General features: G+C 45.4%; 1 protein-coding gene across 4 annotated transcripts in view; it reads right to left on the bottom strand.

The window, feature by feature from the left end:
* The window catches only part of AK8 (adenylate kinase 8), a 159069-nt gene that overhangs the window by 48772 nt on the left and 87548 nt on the right, over positions 1-22749 (bottom strand). The window lies entirely within an intron of this gene.

Here is a 22749-nt window from a genome sequence, read left to right on the forward strand (position 1 = left end):
TCGGCCTCTCTGGGCCCCCAGTTTTTTCCGGGTAAGAGACTCGAACTGATGCTCTCTAAGGATTCCTCAAGCTCTGAAATTCTCTGCTGACATTTGCCAGCAGCAAGGCTGACTCGGATCTGAAATCTCTGAGGAAAGTGGGGGCCTCTCCCAGAATGGAACCCTCTCTGAACACTTTCCCGGGAGGGACCTTAGGCTGTGCTGCCTGTTCCCAGCGTCGCAGGCAGGAGGAGCGCAGTCACTATGGGTGAGGTGAGTGCATGGGAGAGGGAGTGAATGAGCAAATGTCCAAGGAAGGGCATAAGAGAAAGGCTCCAGCAAGAATGCAAAGGAAGATGTGTCTAAAATGGCTTTTCAAGGCGGTCGTGAGCTTGCCTCTAACCCAGTAAAGCGTGTGCAAGAAACATCGGCAGTGAGGGCTCCCATCTCTCATTTCTCAAAGGCCGAGCCTTTCAGCGAGGCCACTTGCCATTCCTGGTAGGTAATCAGATCGCTGTTAATTAATAAAGCTGTCAGGTGGCTCGTCCTCTCTGGTCATTAGTATCTTTTCAGAAAGAGAATCCTGCCATCGCCGCCTTGTCCGCCCCTCCGCTTGCCAGCAATTAACTTAATGCTATGCAAATGAGAGGCTCTTCTCATCATTAGCTTATAGCCACGAATGTTAATCGCATAATTGGGCCTTCAACAGGGTAATTAGACACGATTTCCTCCATTAGTCTTACAAGGCTAATTATTGTTGAGAGGAGAAGGGGACTGCTCCCAGGGCTCCAGGCGAAGAGGGGCATCTGGTTAAAGCGAATTCGGGGGCCACTTCCGCCAGGTAAAAACGGCAGTCGCGATCCATTGTCACAGCCCACTGTCCCCACCCATCGCAGGGACGGGGCTAGGGAGGGAAACGGAACCAGGGGAAGGCCTGGAGGGATCACGCCCATGCCCCTCGCCTGGGTGCTGGGATGCACAAAAAGAACGTGGCACTCAAAAGTGAAAGCAGAAACAAACAGCAGCCCCCGCGAGCCCGGCCTGGAGGCCCAGCCCCTCACCAAGGGCCACCCCTCGGCGCTCAGCTTCCCTGGGCCTCTGCCGCTTCCTCAGTGCCATGAGGACCGCGGCTCGATGGCGTCCAGGCGCCTCTGGGTTTGACTTTCATGGCTATGAATCTCAGGATGAAAAAAGAGCCCAGAACCCTGGCTGGGGTAGGGGCTGGGGCGCGGGGGCGAGGGGACACCCTGCCGAGGAGCGGGCTGGGAGCACGGGGATGACCCGGGACTTGCACACGCCTCCTGCCCTGGCTGTAACATGAGCAGCCCGCGTGACGGTCAGCGGTGACTTCTGGGACTGAATCGGCTGGGAAGCGGGTCCCGTTTCAACAGAGACCTGGGGCAGCGTGGTGGGCCACAGTGGGCTGGGCGGAGATGGAGACTGGGACAAGGCCGGGAAGAGTGCAATGGGTTGGCCCCTTCAAGGGGAGCCCTGGGGCACAGTGTGGGGCGGTCTTGCTCCCTGTTGACCCCCAGCCCCTGGAGCCAGGAACCCAGTGGGCTCTGGAAGCAGGTGCTAAGTACATGGTGGACCCCCTGGCATGGGGTTACACCTTCTCTCAGGCCCAGCGGGGGTGGGCCTCCCCCATCAGGGAGACACTTTCCCCATCTCATCTCAGTGGGGAGGGAGCAGCTGGTGGCCTGGGCAAAGGCAGGGCAGGAGAGGGGAGGGTCTGGCTGAGGAGGGGGCCACAGGAAGCCTCTGGGAAGCCAGCAGGGCAGGTGTGGACTTAGTGCCAGGGTGTCCTGAAGACCCTGCGCTCAGTGGTTCAGAGCACAGGAGTCCAGGGACCCCGTCTCAGTCTGAGTCCGTCTCCACTGCCACGATGTGCTGTGTGATGTGGGCAAGATACTCAGCCTCTCGGAACCTCAGTTTCCTCATCTGAAAGGTTCAGATGATGCACCCTTTCCTGAGTCTTGCTGGAAGGACCAGGAGGGAAGAGGTAGGCCAGGTGCACAGCCCAGGGCCTGGCCCTCCTGCCCACAGGAGACAGAGATTATGGAGGAAGGTGCTGTGGCAGATGGTGGACACGCTTATACTCCGAGAATTATGTCCCTGTCAACAGAATGGCCCAGGAATCCTGCACATGGCAGCCTTCTCTGGATGTTTTTATGAGATTCTGTTTATGAAAATGTGTCACCCTCCCTGGATCGTCCAATCCTCCATCTTTATACGCTTAAGCCCCTACCACAGGCTCTCAATAAGGCCATTAAGGGGTCCTTGATGGACTGAAAGGGAGCCTCTTGTAAAGAAACAAACCCCAAGGTGTCACTTGATTGAAATGTGAAGGCAGAATGAAGGTAAGCTGGAACGTACCAGGTCTCCATCCATCTAGAATGTTCTGACTGCAATTCCCTTCAAAAGGCTCAAGGCTCCCACTTTGTTATGGCAGTGTGGCTCCATTATGAATGGCCATTGACAAGCATGTGGTGTGAGGTCACCAGAGGGGAAAGGCTAAGATGGAGCTTCCTTTCAGAGCCTGTGTATCAGTCCGTTTTTACGCTGCTAATAAAAACATACCTGAGACTGGGTAATTTATACAGGAAAGAGGATTAATAGACTCACACTTCCACATGCCTGGGGAGGCCTCACGATCGTGGCGTAAGGCAAGGAGGAATAAGTCACATCTTACATGGATGGGCAGCAGGCAAAGAGAGAGAACTTGTGCAGGGGAACTCCCCCCTTAAGAAACCATCAGATCTTGTGAGACTTATTCACTATCACGAGAACAGCATGGGAAAGACCTGCCCCCATGATTTAATTACATCCCACCAGGTCCCTCCCACAACACTTGGGAATTCAAGATGTGATTTGGGTGGGGACACAGCCAAACTATATCACCCCAGAATGCTCCTGCCACCACCATCAATGACAGCAGTTGCTCAGCTGCCTTTGAGAGCTCACTGGGTGTTAGACTCTGGTGATTCCCAAATTTTTCTTCCTGAACTACCAGACTCAGAGCCTGCTGCCTACGTGATATACTGTGTAGATGTTGTTAGGGTTGAATTGTGTTCACATTCATCTGTGAAGCCCTAACCCCCAGAACCTCAGAAGATGACTGTATTTGAACACAGGGCCTTTAAAGAGGTGGTTAAGTTAAAAGGGCCCTAAAGGGTGGACCCCAATCCAATCTGACTGGAGTCCTTATAAGAGGAAGAAATGTGGACACGTAGAGAGGCACCAAGCGCACACGTGCACAGACAGACGACCATGTGAGGATGCAGTGAGTGGCCTCAGAAGAAACCAATCCTGCTGGCACCTTGATCTTGGACTTCCAGCCTCCAGGACTCTGAAGAAATAAACTTCTGTTAAGATATCTCGTCTGTGGTACCTTGCTGTGGCAGCCCCGGTAAACCAGTAGATTTCTAAGAGGCATCTCAAGCTTATCATGCCCAAAACTGAGCTAGTGGTCCCTCCCCAGTCCCGTTCCTCCAGCCTCCTCCTCTGGTCAGCACAAGGGCAGCCCATTCTTCCTGCTGCCCCAGCAAGCATTGGAGCTCTCCGCAACACGTCTCTTTCTCATGTGTCCTACACCCAGTGTGATAGCAAATCAATGGTACCAATTCTACCTTCAAAGGACTTCTCACCACCTCCACAGCTACCACCCTGGTCCAGGCCTCTGGCACCTCTCTCCTGGATTACTGCCAACAGCCCCATACCTGGCCTCCCAGCTGCTATCTTGTCCCCCTGCCTAGAGCCCATTCTCCACCCACTAGGTATCCTTTCACAACATCATCTGGATCCCATCAGTCATTTGCTCAAGCCCCACACAGTGGCTCCCACATGACTCCAAGGAAAAGCGCAATTCCTTCAGGGTCTGTGGTCTCCTGTGACCTCTCGCACCTCACCTGCGAGTCTCCCTGCTCTATAGCCAGTGGCCTCCTTGATGTTGATCAGAGTTGCCAGGCACACTCCTACCTCAGGGCCTTTGCACTGTGGTTCCAGGCCTGGACCACTCTTGCCTACATCTGTCCATGGCTCATTCCCTTACTCCATTTAAGCCTCTGCTCAAGCATCATCAGAAAGACCTTCCCTGATGGCCCTCTATAAACAAACCACCCTGTCCTCTCCCTTCCAGCTGTCCATCTTCTCTATTCCCCTTTATCCTGTGTTATTCTCCATAGCACACCATATATTATGCATCTGGTGTTAACAGACTTTCTCACTCCAACCAGAATGTAAGACACCTGAAGCGTCTTAGGTTTTGTTTCCTTTTGAGTCCCAAGAACTCAAGTAGTGCCTGCATGCAATCGATGTTCCATAAATATTTGTTCTCTAACTGAATAAAATCATTGCCATGTTACATGGGAGGAAACCGCGGTGCAGAGTAACAAATACCCTGACCAGCATCACATAGCCCATAAATGGCAAAGCCGGGATTCCAACTCAGTTGCCGACTTTAGAACCTCTTTCCTAATCACTGTCCTATTATGCTGCTTCCCATCATGAGAACAATATGTAAAGTCTTATGGAGGTGCAGGGCAAGGAGAGGCATCAGGGGAGGCTTCCTGGAGCAGGTGGCATTTGAGCTAGGCCTTGTAAAAAGGTAAGATTGGTATGAAATCCCATGATGTTCTGAAAGAAGAAACACCATGAGTAAAAACTCCGTGTTTAGGAAACAGGAAGTGGGCAGGTGTGCTAAGGTGTTGAGGGGAGAAGGGAGTGGTAGATGGGAAAGAGAGGAAGCATGGGACCCCCCTCTTCCCTTGGCTTCTGGATGCTCCCCATTTCTCCTGCTCCCCACTCCAGCTTCTAGTCTGGGAGGGGTTCCTGGCCTGGCTGACCTTTATTGGGATGCATGAAGCCCTTCCCTATGACCCAGAATCCATGGTCCTGAGACAGGCCCAGGAGAGAAAAGGAGGCACAATGCCAGCGTCCCTGGATGGACACTGTCTGGTGGCCAGCATGGGGTGGGGGTGGCTCTGACCCTCCCGCTCATGGGGGGTTGGGGCTGGTCTGGAAACTGTAGAATCTCAAAGCCAACAAGGAGGCAATGCCTGGAGTCTTACAATCTCATAAAAAGTAAGGCTGCACTTCTATTTGTGGAAGACTCTTAAAATTTTTTTTATATATTAAATAATTTCTGTGATATTTAGGAAGAAGAGCTTCAAGCTTTTAGACATCTGCCACCTGAATCTGGCAGAGGCTCAAGCTTTTAAAGCACAGTGCCGAGTTCAGCAGTTCAGCACTTTAGTTATGCCTCTAAGGAAGATGGAAAATTGAAGTACACTCTGATGTCTCCCAAAGTCCCCTATGGGTAAAGAAAAACAAATATGATTTCTCCGAGTCATCTTGGTGTCTCTGTCCTCTTGCCTTTCTCTGAGAAATAAATTTAAGTGAACGGTCGAACATCGCGCCTGCCAAAAATGGGGGCGTCTCCATCAGAGCTCGATTCAAATGCCAGCTACCCCGGGCTCTGTTCTGTTAAAGGTCACCTGTCATTCTCCGCCCAAGGCATGGAGATTGCTTTGGAGCTCTGATTTCCGCGGCGGGGAAGGCATGTTTATCTTCTCCAACGTCTTATTCACCACTGGCTTAGGCCCAACTGTTACCAGTTGAGTACAACCCGCTGGGCCCCTAATAAGAGCTTGGAATCCACAGGAGGGAAAGAAATTGAGATGCGTTTTCCCAATGAAGAGTTGTAAACCTTAAAGGTAGGAAAAGAGAAGTCAGTTGGGCAGGAGGGGAGATTTCCTGGCTGTAAAGGCTCTCAGACACTACAGCAGGAAATGGAGAACAGTCATCCCTTTCTCTCCAGAGGCATTTTACCCAGAATGCTGTGCTGAGAGCAGGGGATGGCAAAGGGACCCTGGAAAGCTCTCCCTGACCTCCAAGAGTCACCAGGAAAGTCGAACCAGCAATGCAGGCTGCACTGGGGGGCTCTTAGAAAGCTCTTAGGAAAAAATGTTAAGTGGTAAATAAACTGAGTTTCAGTATAATGCAGTGAGACTGATCATGTCTGTTTATTTTATTTTTATTTACTTTTTAATTTTTATTACTATCACCCATGCTGGAGTGCGGTGGCGCAATCTTGGCTTACTGCAATTTCCACCTCCCGGATTCAAGCAATTCTCCTGCCTCAGCCTCTCCAGTAACTGGAATTACAGGCATGCACCACCATGCCCGGCTAATTTTTGTAGTTTTAGTACAGATGGGGTTTTGCCATGTTGGCCAGGCTGGTCTCGAACTACTGACCTCAAGTGATCTGCCTGCCTCAGCCTCCGCCTCCCAAAGTGCTGGGATTACAGGCATGAGCCACTGTGCCTGGCCTCATGTCTGTTTTAAACTAGCAAAATTACTCACCAAGAAAAGACCATGCAGAGCCCTTGCTATATGGCATGACCCTATCTCTTCCTCAAGATTAAGTTCCCTAATAGAACAGGCCATCTCTCCATGGCTCCCCGGAAACTTCTTCCCACCTACCCCAGGCACCATGCAATGCTCCCTCCCAATCCTTGGCTGCCTCTTGGGGACAGCAGAGCCGTGCCTGCGGTTGCCTGGGCACTCTCTCTGCAGAAATTCACTGTATTTTTATACTCAGAAAAATCCATGAGGCTGTAGACAGAGTTCAAAGGTTATGTACATTTTTTGATGTCGCTGCTTCAAAAGTAATTGCTCTTATGCTCTCAAACACAGACAACATACCTAGTAACAGGCTGTCATAAACTAAGTTTTAACCCAACACAGCAGCAGCACCAGCCTCTCCCCCATTTGCCCACATCATCCTCACCGGACTCCCTCTTACACAAACATTGGAAATAACTGGTAAAATGTCAATGGTCCCCAGGCAGGAAAATAATGGGAGAACTTTCCTTTTTCCACTCCAGTTCTGAGTTTATTTACCGAGAGATTAAAATGCTACAACTCCAGGGGTGGTGGGCTGCTGGCCTATCACCACTATTACTGGTCACAACCTCGGGCTCGAGGCCCAGGGGGGCACCTCCTTCTTAACTGCAGGCCGGATGACCCAGACACCACCTCCCTTCTGACCTCAAAGGATTCACAGGGCTCTCTTCCCCTAGCTTTTTTTTTTTTTTTTTTTTTTAAGACGAGTCTCGCTCTGTCACCCAGGCTGGAGTGCAGTGGCCGGATCTCAGCTCACTGCAAGCTCCGCCTCCCAGGTTTACGCCATTCTCCTGCCTCAGCCTCCCGAGTAGCTGAGACTACAGGCGCCCGCCACCCCACCCGGCTAGTTTTTTGTATTTTTTTAGTAGAGACGGGTTTCACCGTGTTAGCCAGGATGGTCTCGATCTTCTGACCTCGTGATCCGCCCGCCTTGGCCTCCCAAAGTGCTGGGATTACAGGCTTGAGCCACCGCGCCTGGTCTCTTCCCCCAGCTCTGAAGTCGTGATGAAAAACTCTTGATTCCCCTTCACAGGCAATTGACTAAGCCCCCACCAACCACTTCCCTTATCCAGCCACACTTGGGGCCAAGTTCTAGACCACCTGGGACAGCCTCTGTGCTCTGGAGCCTCCAAAATTATTTAAATTAGCCATATTAGACCCCTGGCTCCATGGAATCTCAGACATGAATGTGATTTCATCTTTGTCTTCTTGCAAGATCGTCCTCCTGCCCCGTGTGTCACCTGGTGGATAAGGAACTGCCTTTCTCCAACTCTGCCCCGCAAAGCCAGCCCAAGGGAAGCAGGCTGCTCAGAGGGGCCAGCCACGGCCACAAAATCTTGCGACTGGTATTTTGGTGAGGAATTGGGTTGACCATACTTCTCAGAAGCTCTGATCTCTACAGAAAGGCACAGAGCTCCCAATATGTGAGGAATAAACATGGTCACACAGGTGGAGCCCCTGTCGATACCAGCTCTGTGTCCAGTGCCTCCCCGCGTCAGCTCACTGAGTCCTCTCACCTGATGTCCCAAATCCCACTGTCCCTGGTTTTTAATGGAGGAAACTGAGTGCAGAGAAGCTAAGAACTTGCTCGAGTAGAAGCAGATCAGAGATGAGTTGCTCTGACTCCACACCGATGTTCCTTTGCCCCTGCTGCCTCCCCGGCTACAGACTGAGCCTGGATCTCTGTAGCAAACCCAGATTTCAACTTTGAATCTGTTGATAACATTATCTCAGTTGTATAGAGTATTTTCCAGTTCATCATTCCCACCAATACATATTTTCCCAGCAAATATGTCCATTAGCCCAGCAAATGGTGGGCGGGGCTATTACTCCATGTGATGGTTAAGGAGACTTGAGGCTTAGAAAGGGTAAGTAGCTGCCTGTAGACCACTTGGCCAGTAGAGCAGCCAAGCAGGGCTGAGGGAAACAGGCTGTGAACTATCAGGAAGCTCTGGGGGCAAGGAAGGAAACTTGGGGTACAAGAGATGGCTGCCAAATGTTTAAAGAAAGAGAAGAGCCTGGAAGACGCAAGGCTGTGGGTCCCACCCCCAACACATGCCCCACTTTCTTTTTCACCCTTGTCCACAGACACTGTGGAAACAATGGCCACTTCCACCAAAGCTGCCCATTTTGAGGCAAAGACCTCAATCCCCAAGTGGACCTCTGTCTCGAGGTGCGAAGGGGCACGGCAGGCCTATGCTGCATCACTGCCCGTGAGACAAAGTCAGAATGATGTCAGGTCCTGTTGCGGTCGGCCGCATGGGGGCTTCTGTTAGGATGGGGCTTCTGTGAGGACGAGGCTCGCAGCAAACTCGTCTTTAAGAAAGAGCTTTCTTCCAAAAAGAAAAGGCGCCATGGCGCACACAGTCAATGATATGTATTCCAGCCCATGTCTGGTAAACTCTCGGATGATGGCAGCAAGGCAGGGTCACCCGGGTTCTATTAGCTCAATTAATGAGGAGTAAGATAAGGCTAACACCCTGCTCGTCGGGCGGCTCGGGCCCAGAGCTGCAGTAATGGAGTTATTAACCTTCGTCAGCCACTGGATTTTGCTGCTGATTCCAACTCCATTTCCTAGTTCAGGCCTCCATTAATGGGCTGTTTATTATCCATAGTCCGCATAAGGATCAGCTGCAGAAATATGAGCGCTTCCTGGAAGGACCCGTGATAATGAAAGAGAGAATGGGGCGGGCAAGAAACCTCTCTACTTTGCATTTGAATTTTTCTTTGGTCCTACTGCCATCCTCTTAAGAAATTATAGCATCCTTCTTAGTTTGGACCACGTTAGAAATGACAAAGTCATTATCCAAGGGTTTCACTGTGTTGTCCCCCAAAAGCAACTGTCATATGGAAATAAATTACGTCAAATGAGGGAGCTCTGACCTATAAACTATATGCCAGTCTGGTTTTCAATTTCATAAAGTACCACCATATTCCATCATTTAAAATTTGACATAATCGAAACAAAAAAATCAAAACTGCGTTTAGCAGAATAATTTTATCAACGTTGTTAAATGCCCTGATTAAAAATTTCCAGTTTGCTTCAGTTTGAATTGAAAAAAAAAATAAAAAATAAAAAATCCAGTTTTCTTGGCTCAATGGGGTCCTGAACAAAAGGGCAATTTTGTCTTTGACTATTTCGGGGTCATTCGCCCCATCTGCTACCAGAAGAACAGGCTACGTTCCCCACTTCCAACCCAGTGAGAAGAACAGGCTACCTTCCCCACTTCCAACCCAGTGAGAAGAACAGGCTACCTTCCCCACTTCCAAGCCTTGCATCTTTAAAATGTCTTCCATAGATGAGGAAAGCAAGCAGGTCGCCATTAGAGAAAAAATATTTTTAAAGTTATTTGTACCAACCCATAGTGAGTGGATGCCGCAAATACTCTTTGAGGGTCATCCCTTCAATATTTGCCATCTTAGACTCTTTGTATTGAGCAGGAATCCAACATCACATGGGGAAGTGTCATAGTAAATGTGTTTACACTTCTTAACATATAGATGAATCTGTAGCATCCTATTCGGGGGCTGCGTGTGCTTTATGTATGTATGTATTTATTTATTTATTTATTTTCAGAGAGACAAGGTCTCCTTCTGTCACCCAGGCTGCGATGCAGGGGCACGATCACAGCTCACTGCAGCCTCTAATTCCTGGGCTCTGGCAATCCTCCTACCTCGGCCTCCCAAGTAGCTGGAACTACAGGTGTGTACCACCAGGCGTGGCTTAGCGTGTAACTTGTTATGTGAGAACAGGCGAGAAGACAAACTCTCCCCTACACATTTGAATGAGAGTCGGCCCTGACAGGAGGTGCTCTGGGCACTCATACGCAGAGCAGGTCATAGCATCCACAGTATCCGTACAGCTCTTTCAAGCTATCAACCACATGCACACATCCTCCATCTACTCTCCAGAGCAGCAGTGCTGTGAGGTTAAAAGAGTAGAGATTATTGCCCCATTTAACAGATAAGGAAATTGAGGTTAAATGTGTCTTCTTCAAACCAGCTAGCCAACAGGGAGGGATAAATGCAATCCCATTACATAAAGGATAAAATGTAACAGTTCAGAGCAAAGAGCTGGGTTCAGGGCTGGCCCCTTCCATGGATCTTACCTGGCTGTGTGGCCTGGGGCAAGGACATGGCTTCTCTAAAGCCAGCAGCCTTTCACCTGAGCAAACCTCCTTTACTGGGCTGTTGAATGGACGGAATTACATAGGAAACAACTGCATAATTAGCACTCAGTAAAAGCCAGATATCAACATTATTACTCTTGTTGTTAAGATAATGATGATTATGAAGCAGGAGGGGGCAGGAGAGAGGAGGAGGGTAAGGGAAGAAGTGTCCTCAATGGACGTGATCTGGGAACCAAGTGGGAGGGGCTGCTTCACGGCAGTCAGAGAATAAAAGGAGAATGAACTGAAAGATGAAGAAGCAGAAAGAGAAAGGCAGACAGGAAGTTGAGAAAGGCAGAGCAGAGATGCCCTATGCAAAGCCATAGCAGTTTTGCCCTTGCAAATCGAAAAAGAAAGCTTCCAGACCTGAGGGGACAGGGTTGGCCCCGTCAGGCTGCACTGGGTGTGGAAGTGCCAGCCCCTTGTGCCTGGGGGTGGGTGTCTGCCAGCCTCCCTCCCCTCGGCAGCTCTGTTCTCTCCGGCTTTCTGGAGGAAATGTCTCCGTGTGGATGGTCTGTTTAGCAAAAGCCAACAACGACAACTACAAACCCAGCACCAATGGGGAGCCATATGCAATGAGAAGAGACCTGTCACTGCCTTTCCGGGGACAACTGAACCTCCCTGGGCTCCTCTGGATGTGGGACACACATACCCATCTTATTTAAACAACAGTAATAAATAAAAATTCAGAAACCACCACATCCTCAAAGGAACCTATATAGTAGTTTCCAGTTTGCACAAAATGACCTGGCACCCAAATGAGTTAATCAGAAATACCATTCTTGGGTGGTTTCCTGAGAGTCCTAAAATGTAGTCCAATGAATAGAGAAAAAGATACTCCAGAAAACAACACCAAGATTAAAACTCCCTGCTACCATTTTGCTGAATTTCACTGTCACTGACTCATCTAGGTCCCTCCTTTTACACCTTTTTCCAGGGATTTCTGAGACAGCATGACCAAGACCTTGCGGGGGAGGGTTAAGGTCACAGCTTGCCCCGCCCCCTCCCTCCTTGCAGCACGGAGGGAAAAGAGGATGCAAAAAAACAGCGGGTCTCATACACGGCAAACTTCCCAACATCAATCAGAATCCTATACTCTTTCTCTGTAGTAAGCATTAATTTTAAAAGAAAATACTGTGCTACAAACTTGCCGCATGAAATGAATTATTTTACAGTCAGGCAGAGGGCAGGTTTCTGGATGCAGCCGTGAACACAGTTCTTTCTTTGTTTCTTTCTTCTTTCTTTCATCCTTTTTTTTTTTTTTTTTTTTTTTTTTACTATTATTATTACGTTTTAACAAACTTTATAGCCCATTTTATTTGTTCTCAAATAACTTTTTCTCCTTGTTTTCGACAGATCAATTACTTGGTTTGCTTCCCTTACTGTATGATGTTGGAATCAAGAGATTGATACTGCTCAGTGGAATATAATTTAGTATTATGTGCCACGGGTTTATGAGGTAGGAGTCAGACAAAACATTGCATTTGAACACTATCCATTTATTAGCTCTAAGAAGAGATTTATATTTGACAAGGAGACAATAACTTTGTTTTCTGAGAAGCCAAATAGGTCTATTTTTGTGTCCAATACACGGAGTAGCTTACCCTTCCCCAATAACTCTATTTACTAGTGTGAATATATTTTAATAATAAAATTGATATATATGTAAATTTATTTTAATCTAATTTCATCGACCCTTCCTTAAAAAAAGAGCCTTTGTAGATTGTTTTCATATCTGAATTATAGATTTCTGTATCGTATTCCCAGATTGATTTCTAGGCTATAATTCTGTCAAGATTTCCTCCTGGTGTCAAAAACAGCAACACCACCAGCTAGAGTGTTTTATAATTGGCATCACAGCCGAACCAGAATTACAGTCCTGATAGTCATCCCGGTGCTAGGTGGATTCATTTTAGAATATTTCTCTGTCTTAGCCTGTATCCGAACTTGAAGGTTTATGGCTAAAATTACTTTCTGAGTTAATCATAAAAATGTTTAATTGAAAGCTAAGGTGCTGGAAACGGAAGGGACAGAGATGAGAAAGGAGGAAGGAAAATGCAACCTCAATGACTACAAAAGGATGATTAACAGCAGCATATGATTAAATCTACATTGTAAATAAAGATTTTTTCTTCCTACCTGTCCTTCGCCCTAGGGTCAAATAAATTAAATTGGCATTATTTACTTAGTCTTTAGAACGTGATTTTCACTCCGTGGTGAACGGAGGAAGGTTTCCTTGCACCCCTGCCCTAAATCAAATGGTTCTTGAATATTCCTCCTTGTGTGCTTTTGAGCACTGTGCCCTCCCCTGTGTTGGTCCTGTAAAACAGTCATTTTTCCCCTCAGGCTTCAGAAAGCCAACACTAGATTCTCTCCCCTGACCTGTTAATGACACCCTGCCCCTGCCTTCTTTAAAGTGATTGTTGTGCATTTTCCCCAGTGTCTTTCATCTTCAGGTAGCTGAGGAGCTCACAAAGAAGCTATGCAGGCTGGGAGCAGTGGCTCACGCCTGTAATCCCAGCACTTTGGGAGCCCAAGGCGGGTGGATCACTTGAGGTCAGGAGTTTGACACCAGCCTGACCAATGTCAGATGGTGAAACCCCATCTCTACTAAAAATACAAAATTAGCTGGGCGTCGTGGCACGCGCCTGTAATCCCAGCTACTTGGGAGGCTGAGGCAGGAGAATCACTTGAATCTGGAAGGCGGAGGTTGCAGTGAGCCAAGATCGTGCCATTGCACTCCAGCCTGGGCAACAAGAGCAAAATTCCTTCTCAAAAAAAAAAAAAAAAAAAAAAAAGAAGCCATGCAGCTGGTGCTGTGACATTAACCATGTCTGTGGCATTAACTGTGTTAGGAAGAACAGAGGGTGGACGCTTAGCCTTTGGGTACTTGGTCCCCGGAATTTCACAGGAATAATGATAGTAAAACAGGATGCTCACGTTAAGACTGTCAGATCCCTGCTGCCCTGGGCCTAAACAGAGGTTTCAGTCTTCCAATGGGAAGCTCGGTAGCCCAAACTCTAGGGATATAATTCAGAGTTGAGGAGATTCTAACTGTGGGAAAGGCAGAATAATGCCTGCCCCCAACTCCAAGATGTTCACCTCCTAATTCTCAGATTCTGTGAATAGGTTATTGTACAAGGAACAAGGAACTTTGCAGACTGGATTAAGTTAAAGACTGTGTTGATATGGTAAGATTATCTCAGGTTATCTGGGTGGGCCCAATCTAATCACATAGCTCCTTAAAATCTGAGACCCTTTCCCAGCTCTGGTCTCAGGGAGACATGAGTACAGAGGAAGCGTTGGAGTTGCACTATGGCCTCTGAAGATGGTGGGAGGGGCCGTGAGCCAAGGAATGCGGGCAGCCTCTAGAAGGTGGAAGAGTTGAGGAAACGGATTCTGCCCTAGAGCCTCCAGGAAGGAATGCAGCCCTGACAGTGCCATGATTTTTAGCACTACAGAATTTGAAGACAATAAATTTTGTGTTGTTTTAAGACACCAAGGTTGTGGTAATTTATTACGGCAATATAGGTAACTAATACGCCAACTCACACTATTCTTAGACAAACAACCGGCCTATTCAAAGGTAAAGAATTTACAAAATATATCCATCTTGGGACCCAGTTATAGGTGCTACCAAAAAATGGAAGGAAAGGGGCATAAAAGTTAAAAAAAAAAAAAAAAGGGAGAGAGAGAGAGAGACAATGAATAGCCATTAGAAAACAAATTACTCCAGGAAACATAAGAACATTTTAGATAAAACCTTACCAGAATGTTCTAAATAATTTAAAGAAAACGGGCTCCATGATACAGGAAATGAAGGAAAAGATGATGAGATTTTTTAAAAGGAGATGCAAAGAAAGCTGACAAAATGAAGGAAAAATACCTAAGGGAAAAGTAAAAGCATTATGGAAACAAAAAATCAAATGAAAAGCAGCAATAAATAAACACAGCAGAGAACAGTCAGTTACCATGAAGGTCAGAGTCGAGAAAATAATACCCAAAGAGTAAGATAAAAGCCACCAGCAGAAAATCCAAATTATGAAAAGCTGATAACAAATATCTTACACACACATAATTGGTCTTACTGAAGAAGAAAACCAAGCAAATGAACCTGAAAAATATTAATTTATCTACTAGAAGAAAACTCTCCTGAAACACCATAAGTGAAAGGGTTCCTAATGTCCAGAGAAAAGTAATAAGGAGAACCAAGACTGAGCTATGGCCTGGTGATTGTAAATGAACTTAAAGAGAAGGGGGTAGGGAACACAGACAGGCAGAGAGAGACAGAGAGATCTCATGAACACCCAGGCAAAAGAAACACATGTATAGGCCGGGCGCGGTGGCTCATGCCTGTAATCCCAGCACTTTGGGAGGTCGAGGCAGGTGGATCACCTGAGGTCAGGAGTTCAAGACCAGCCTGGTCAACATGGTGAAACCCTGTCTCCACTAAAAATACGAAAATTAGCTGTGCAGGGTGGCACACATCTGTAATCCCAGCTACTCAGGAGGCGGAGGCAGGAGAATCACTTGAAGCCAGGAGGGGAAGGTTGCAGTGAGCTGAGATTGCGCCACTCCAGCCTGGGTGACAGAATGAGACAGACAGACAGACAGATGGAAAGAAAGAAAGGAAGAAAGGAAGAAAGAAGAGAAAGAAAGAAAGAGAAAGAAAGAAAGAAAGAAGAAAAGAAAAGAAGGAAGAAAGGAAGAAGGCAAGGAAGAAAGGAAGGAAGAAAGGAAGAAAGGAAGGAAGGAAGAATGGAGGGAGGGAAGGAGGGAGGGAGGAAGGGAGGGAGGGAGGGAAGGAAGGAAGGAAGGAAGGAAGGAAGGAAGGAAGGAAGGAAGGACGGATGGAAGGACGGACAAGACAGACATCTGGCAACATGTCAGAGTCTATGTAGAAGGGATTTGGAACACGGAGGGCCGGGGAGGAGCTTGAGGGGAGAAAGAAAGGAATATGATCAAAGAATTCTTTGCCAGATGCTGTTTACAAGTAAAAATAACAGAGAGACATTCTCAAGTATGCAAGAATTCAGGAAGTTTAGTATCCATGTACCCTTGCTGAAAATGACTCAAAGACATAATCCATTCAAATGAAAGGCAAAATCAAAATTAATAAATGAAGAGGTTGAAATATATAAACAGCTGGTGTTGAAATCTTAATCCAGTTTTAGAGAGAATAAAAACTTTATAAGTATAGCAATTATAGTTAAAAACAGAATATAATTGTTATATTTCTAGAAAGAAAAGTTTAATCAATACTGATTAAAAACAATAATCTGTGTATAATAGACTGGCACAGAAAAATTTCAGGATATATCTGTCCCTGGCTCCCCCAAAAGGGAGAATGGTTGGAGAAGGCGGATGAGGAGGCAGTACATGTGGGATCCTTTTTTGACATCTTTTTTTTTTTTTTCTTTTGAGACGGAGTCTTGCTCTGTCACACAGGCTGGAGTGCAGTGGCACGATCTCGGCTCACTGTAACCTCCGCCTCCTGGGTTCAAGCAGTTCCCTGCCTCAGCCTCCTGAGTAGCTGGGACTACAGGCACCCGCCACCATGCCCGGCTAATTTTTGTATTTTCAGTAGAGACGGGGTTTCACCATAATGTCCAGGCTGGTCTTCAACTCTGGAGCTCGTGATCCACCTGCCTCAGCCTCCCAAAGTGCTGGGATTACAGGCGTGAGCTACCACGCCCAGCCGACATCTTTCATATGAAGGGGTCAAGATATTCTGCTGCATTTCAAAATCAACAAACTGAGAAATAAAGTTTAATCAAGTCATGTTGAAGAGACTATTAGAACTACAAACAGATATCTTCTAAATTAATGGAAGTGGGGCAGGTAAGAAGCTAATAATAACAAGAACAAAACTCAAAACACATCCCGTAAAGAAAAGATGGAAAACAAAGGAAACCATAATGAAGCACAAAATAAAGTAAGAGAAGCAAAAATAAGTGGGATAGACTCAACTATTCAAGGAAAAAGACACTCAGATTGAAGAAAAAATATCAAACCCAATTTCATTCTGTCCACAGTGAAGACGACGTCTACGGGCTCCACCCATGCAACCAGAGCTTCCACATAGCTTTTTAGTAGTGTCATCAACAAAAAATAAGAGAAGCAAAATAGCTGAAAGTAAAACTTAGGAACATGCAAATGTAACAAATCAGAGTTTGGATTCCAGATAAAAATGGCTTTTTGAAAACCGCACCAGATTTTGTTTCTTCCCCAAATCCCACAGAAAAATGACAAGAAAGGCACTTTGAAAAACTAACCCACAAGCACAGGAAGCACAGGGAAGAGGAAGGCAGTCAGACAAAGGACTTTCCTTTTTCGATGCTGGAAAGCAGACTTGGACCACAGGCAACGAGCTGAGGTGGCCTCAGAAAGCCAAATCCTAAATCAGTAATAGGAAAACTGAGAATCAACCTCATCTTCCCCAGAAAATCCTCAAAAGGCTCAGGCACAGGTGCCAACTGGGAGCTGGTGGCTAAAATAAGGGGGCTTGGTTGAAATTTGTTTGAGAAGAGAGTGAGTCCTAGATCCCTTCCTCACTCCACCCAGCTGAGTGAATGTCTCTCCTCCACTTGGGAAGAAATGAAACATTTATTCTCTAGAGAGGATGAAATGCAGGCTCTTTGGGTTGAAGAATGCCAAGCACAGCTGAGAGCCTGAGTCTATGGCAAACACAAGGGAATTAGGTAAAAGTATGCAAACTGCATGCAGTATGTCAGACCCCTCCCCTGCCCTTCCCACTGTCCTGCTTCTCCCCGGGACCCCCAGAGAGGGGGTCCTGGCAGAAGGCCTTTATCCTCCAGCAGGAGACTGCATGAGTCCTCTCTGGGGAATCCGAGCAGCCCAGAGGAAAAGACCTAAAGATGTTGACACTTGGTGGGAGGGATGGCCCAATTTTATCACCCCAATGATATCACCCTACAGTGAAGACTAAGCCTGTGGGCTCTATCCATGCACTCAGAGCTTCCAAATCGCTTTTTCAGTCTCCCATGCTTCGACATGAGCAAACAACCAAGGGTAATCCAACATCTAAGGGTAAAAAAAGACTCTGCTGAGAAAGAATAAGACCAAGACAAACAAAAATTCTATAGAAACTGATTATGCAGAAAGGAAGAGGAAAAAAGCCTATCTCCCCATCCTCCCAACAAAATCAAACATGTCATTAACATTTTAAGAGATAAAAAAATCCACAAAACAAGATCAAGAAACTATAAAAGGAATATTCAGAAAACAAAAAGTTCTTGAATATTACAGAAATAAACAAACCCAAGAGCAGAAATTGGAATTCAATGAAAATGTTGGAAGAGAAAGTTGAGGAAATCTCCCAGAAAGTAGAGCCAAACAAAACAAAAAGCAGTAATTGATCACACACACACACACACACACACACAAAATGCAAGGGAAAAAAGATATTTTTACAACATTTAGAAGGCCAGTCCTGAAGATCCAATGCCCAAATAACAGGAGTTACACAGAGAATAGAAAAAAGGGAAAAAAATCATTAACAAAATAATTCAAGAAAATGTCCCAGGACTGAAGGACACAGGTTTGAAGATTAATTTCTGGTACAGTGGAGTAAATCTGACCTATACCGAGGATATAATGAAATTTCACTGTGAAATTTCAGAACCTTGGAGACAAAGGAAAGAGCCTACAAACTTCCACAGAAAGAAAAAAGTCACATATAAAGGATCAGGATCAGATCGGCATTGGACTTCTTAGCAACACTGGAGATTCAAAATTCGACGGGAAAATCATTTCCAGCCTATAATTTCTCATCCAGTCAATCTATCCAACAAGTATGAAGATAGAATAGACACTTTCAGATAGAATAGTAGGGCCCCTCAAAATTTACCTGCCATACACTCTTTCTCAGGAAGTTACTGATAGATGTGTTCAACCGAAACAAGGTAGTAAACCAAGAAAAAGGAAGCCATGTGATATAGAAATAAAATATCTAACATGGGAGAGGGGGAAAGACAATCTTCAGTGTAGTAGCAAATGACAATCCCAAAATGATTGTTGTGTACAGTCATAAAGGGTGACTTCTTCAATTTAGAACACATGTGTTGCGGGTGTAACAGCCTACTGCTTTTAAACCATCTTTTTAACTTAAGACGCAACTAGAGGTCATGCTTTGTCAAATCAAGGGGCTATATAAAAGGAAGATGTGTGACTTAGGAAACAGAGACTCCAACTCAAAAGAAAGCCAAGGGGAATTCCTCTGATTATAGTAAAGAAAAGCTCTTGATGATCAACTATGCAGTAAGCCTAGAAAAAATCCAGTCCAAACAGGAGAGGAATGGGAGTGACCAAGAAGAAAAAACAACCTGAAACTGATAGATTACACAATATGATGGACTTTGTGGGAAATTGTTCTGAAAGGCTATTATGAAATGTGGAAATAATTAACTAATAGATACAAAGAAAACTAGACAAGTGAAAAAGCAAGATGATTATTAACTTCAGGAAAATCGAAAAGAAAGGAAAGGCAAAATAACAACAAAAAAAGCTAACACCTTCCAGCTGAGTTAGATGCCTTAAAGCAGGTTTCCTGGAAAAACCACACAACTATATGCTTATATCTCATTGGCCAGAACTTAGTTTTGTGGCTCCATATAGCTGTAAAGAAGACTGGAAAATGGGATCTTTTATTTTCAGACACCAATGTACTCTTCGGAAAATTGATCTTTTGTTATTGAGGAGGAAAGTTAGAACAAATGTTGGGGTAGATAATTAGCTGTCTGTCACTGACGGTCACTTTCATCAAGAATACATTTCACAATGAACACATAGCTGACAGAAACCTTTATGCACTAAATAACATAGCACCAAAACACATAAAGCAAAAACTGTAGGAAACACAATAAAAAATTAATGGCACAAGATATTCAAATTATGTTAATATGTTTAAAGATAGGGAAAGGGATGATTTTCTAGGAAGAGATCAATTGCACAAGAAAAGAGAGAAATCTGAATTGACCAAACACCATGAACAAAATCAATCAAATTGTTAAAAGCTACCTCTGCCCCGTAAGTGCCAGATCCTAAAAACAGTTACTGCTGGAGTTTTAAAAACTCTTTCAGATATGGAGAAAGAAAGAAAATCTATGAAACTTTCACATTACTGATACTAAAGCCTAACAAAGCACAAGAATGTGGAAAAATTCTAATCCATACTATATATGCATATTAATGCAAAAAAACTAAATAAAAATGTAGCCAATACAATCCAACAGCATGTTAATTTCTTGTGCTGCCATTATCATGTTATGACAAACTTAGCTGCTTAAAGATACTCAGATTTGGGCCGGGTACGGTGGCTCACACCTGTAATCCCAGAACTTTGGGAGGCCAAGTGGGCAGATCACGAGGTCAGGAGATCAAGACCATCCTGGCTAACATGGTGAAATTCCATCTCTACTAAAAATACAAAAAATTAGCCAGGCATGGTGGTGGGCACCTGTAGTCCCAGCTACTCAGGAGGCTGAGGCAGGAGAATGACATGAACCTGGGAGTCAGAGCTTGCAGTGAGCCAAGATCGCACCACTGCACTCCAGCATGGGAGACAGAGCGAGACTCCATCTCAAAAAAAAAGAAAAAAATGATACTCATATTTGGCTAGGTGCAGTGGCTCACGCCTGTAATCCCAGCACTCTGGGAGCCCAACGCGGGTGGACCACCTGAGGTCAGGAGTTCAAGACCAGCCTGGCCAACATGGTGAAACCTGTCTCTAATAAAAATACAAAAATTAGCCATGCGTGGTGGCACACACTTGTAATCCCAGCTACTCAGGAGGAGGAGGCAGGAGAATCGCTTGAACCTGGCAGGTAGATGTTGCAGTGAACAGAGATCATGCCACTGCACTCCAGCCTGGGCGACAGAGTGATACTCGTCTCAAAAAAAAAAAAAAAAAAAAAAAGAAAGAAAGAAAGAAAAGAAAAAAAGATAATCAAATGTATTATCTCACAGTTTCTGTAGGTCAGAAATCTGGTATGAGTCTAACTGGACTTAGGTCAAGGTATCAGCCAGAGCTGTAGTTCTCACCTGGGGCTCACTGTTTGTTGGTCGAATTAATTTCTTCTCACATTTTCCATGGCCCCCATCTTTGAGCCACCAATGCTATGTCATGCTTAGACATCTCTCTGACTTCCTCTTCTGCCCTCAGTCAGGAGGGAACTCTGCTTGTGTGGGTTTGTGTGGTTATTCTGGGCCCACCCAGATAGTCCAGGTTGACCTTTCTATTTTAAGGTCAACTGAGTAGTAATCTTAAGTATATATGCAAAGTCCCTTTTGTCATATAATATACATTCACAGGCATGACAGCAGGGGGGTAAAGGTCATAAGGGTCAAAATTCTATCTGCCACAAGCAGTAGAATAATATACCATGAAAGAACAACATGCCATGACCAAATCAGTTATTATAGAAACAAAAGATTGGCTTACTATTATTAACATAATTTATAATATCAGTATGTCAAAAAGAGAAAAAATAATTTTAAAGGATGCTGAAAAGCTCTTGATAAAATTCAACATTAACAAGAGATTTTAAATCACGGTGCTATACTTCTTTAACTTCATACGAATTGTATGCACTTCAAACCAAAAGCCAGTAGCACCTTAATGTCAGACAGCCCTTATGGTCAGGAAAAAACACCCCGTCGATCATGACACCCTGTTCTGAAAGTACCGCCCAACAAGAGTAAAATGAAAAGTATAAATATTGAAAAGGAAGAGGCAAAAGGATGAGTATTTGTAGATGACATGATCATCTACCTGAAAAACCCAAGAGAATCAACTGAAAAACTATCCAAAACAGTAGGAGGGTTTGAGAAGGTGGCTGGAGTACAAAATAAGTAAGCCAAAATCAATGTCTTTTCTTTTTTTTTTTTTTTTTTTTTTGAGACGGAGTCTCGTTGTGTCGCCCAGGCTGGAGTGCAGTGGCCGGATCTCAGCTCATTGCAAGCTCCGCCTCCCGGGTTTTTACGCCATTCTCCTGCCTCAGCCTTCCGAGTAGCTGGGACTACAGGCGCCCACCACCTCGCCCGGCTAGTTTTTTGTATTTTTTAGTAGAGACGGGGTTTCACCATGTTAGCCAGGATGGTCTCGAACTCCTGACCTCGTGATCCACCCGTCTCGGCCTCCCAAAGTGCTGGGATTACAGGCTTGAGCCACCGCGCCCGGCCTCAATGTCTTTTCTACACTCTTGAAAAACCCACTTAGAAAATATGGAATGAAAAGATCTTACTATAATATCAGTAAGAAGAAGAGGAGATAATACACCTAGAAAAAAAATAAAAAATGCAAGACCCAAGGATGTGTTGATATTTTCATTAGAAGCAAAGACAGGATATAGCCATGTCAAACTGTAACGTGTTATATTAGTTCATTTCACACTGCTATAAAGAACTACTTGAGATTAGGTAATTTATAAAGGAAAGAGGTTTAATTGATTCACAGTTCCACATGGCTGGGGAGGCCTCAGGAAACTTACAGTCACGGCAGAAGGTAAAGGGGAAGCAAAGCACATCTTACATGGCAGCAGGAGAGAGAGAACAAATGGGGAGGTGCCACACTTTAAAACCATCAGATCTCATGAGAACTCATTCACTATCATGAGAACAGCGTGGGGGAAACCGCCCCCATGATCCAATCACCTCCCACCAGGTCCCTCCTTAACATGTGGGGATTATAGTTCAAGACGAGATTTGGGTGGGAACTCAGAGCCAAATCATATCACAGATCAATTTGAAAATCTAAGGCAATTCCAGCTAAAATTTCAATGGCAGTTTCTTTTTGTACATGATAAAATCATTATAGTGTTCAGTTGGAATAATAAATATATAAAATAGACAATAAAGATTAATGAGAGGGCGTTATCCTGCATTGACTATTGAAATATAATATATGACAAAAGTAAAGCAGTTAAACAGAGTGGTACTACTGCAGAAATAGACATTCAGACAAGAGAAAGTTCAGACACAGGCCCAGTATATTGAGAGACTAAACACACAGTTTGATGATGGTCAGACCATATATAAAAACAGAACTGGAACCCACAACCTGCAGCAACCTGCCCAGGGAGTCAGACCATCATCTCTGCAGCAATCAGCCCCAAAGGGCCAGGACTTGATCAGGAATTGATAGCTTCCCTCATTTTTGCCAGCATTTGCAAGGTAG

Source organism: Papio anubis, chromosome 13 (genome assembly GCF_008728515.1).
Source record: "Papio anubis isolate 15944 chromosome 13, Panubis1.0, whole genome shotgun sequence".
NCBI classification, from domain to species: Eukaryota; Metazoa; Chordata; class Mammalia; order Primates; family Cercopithecidae; genus Papio; species Papio anubis.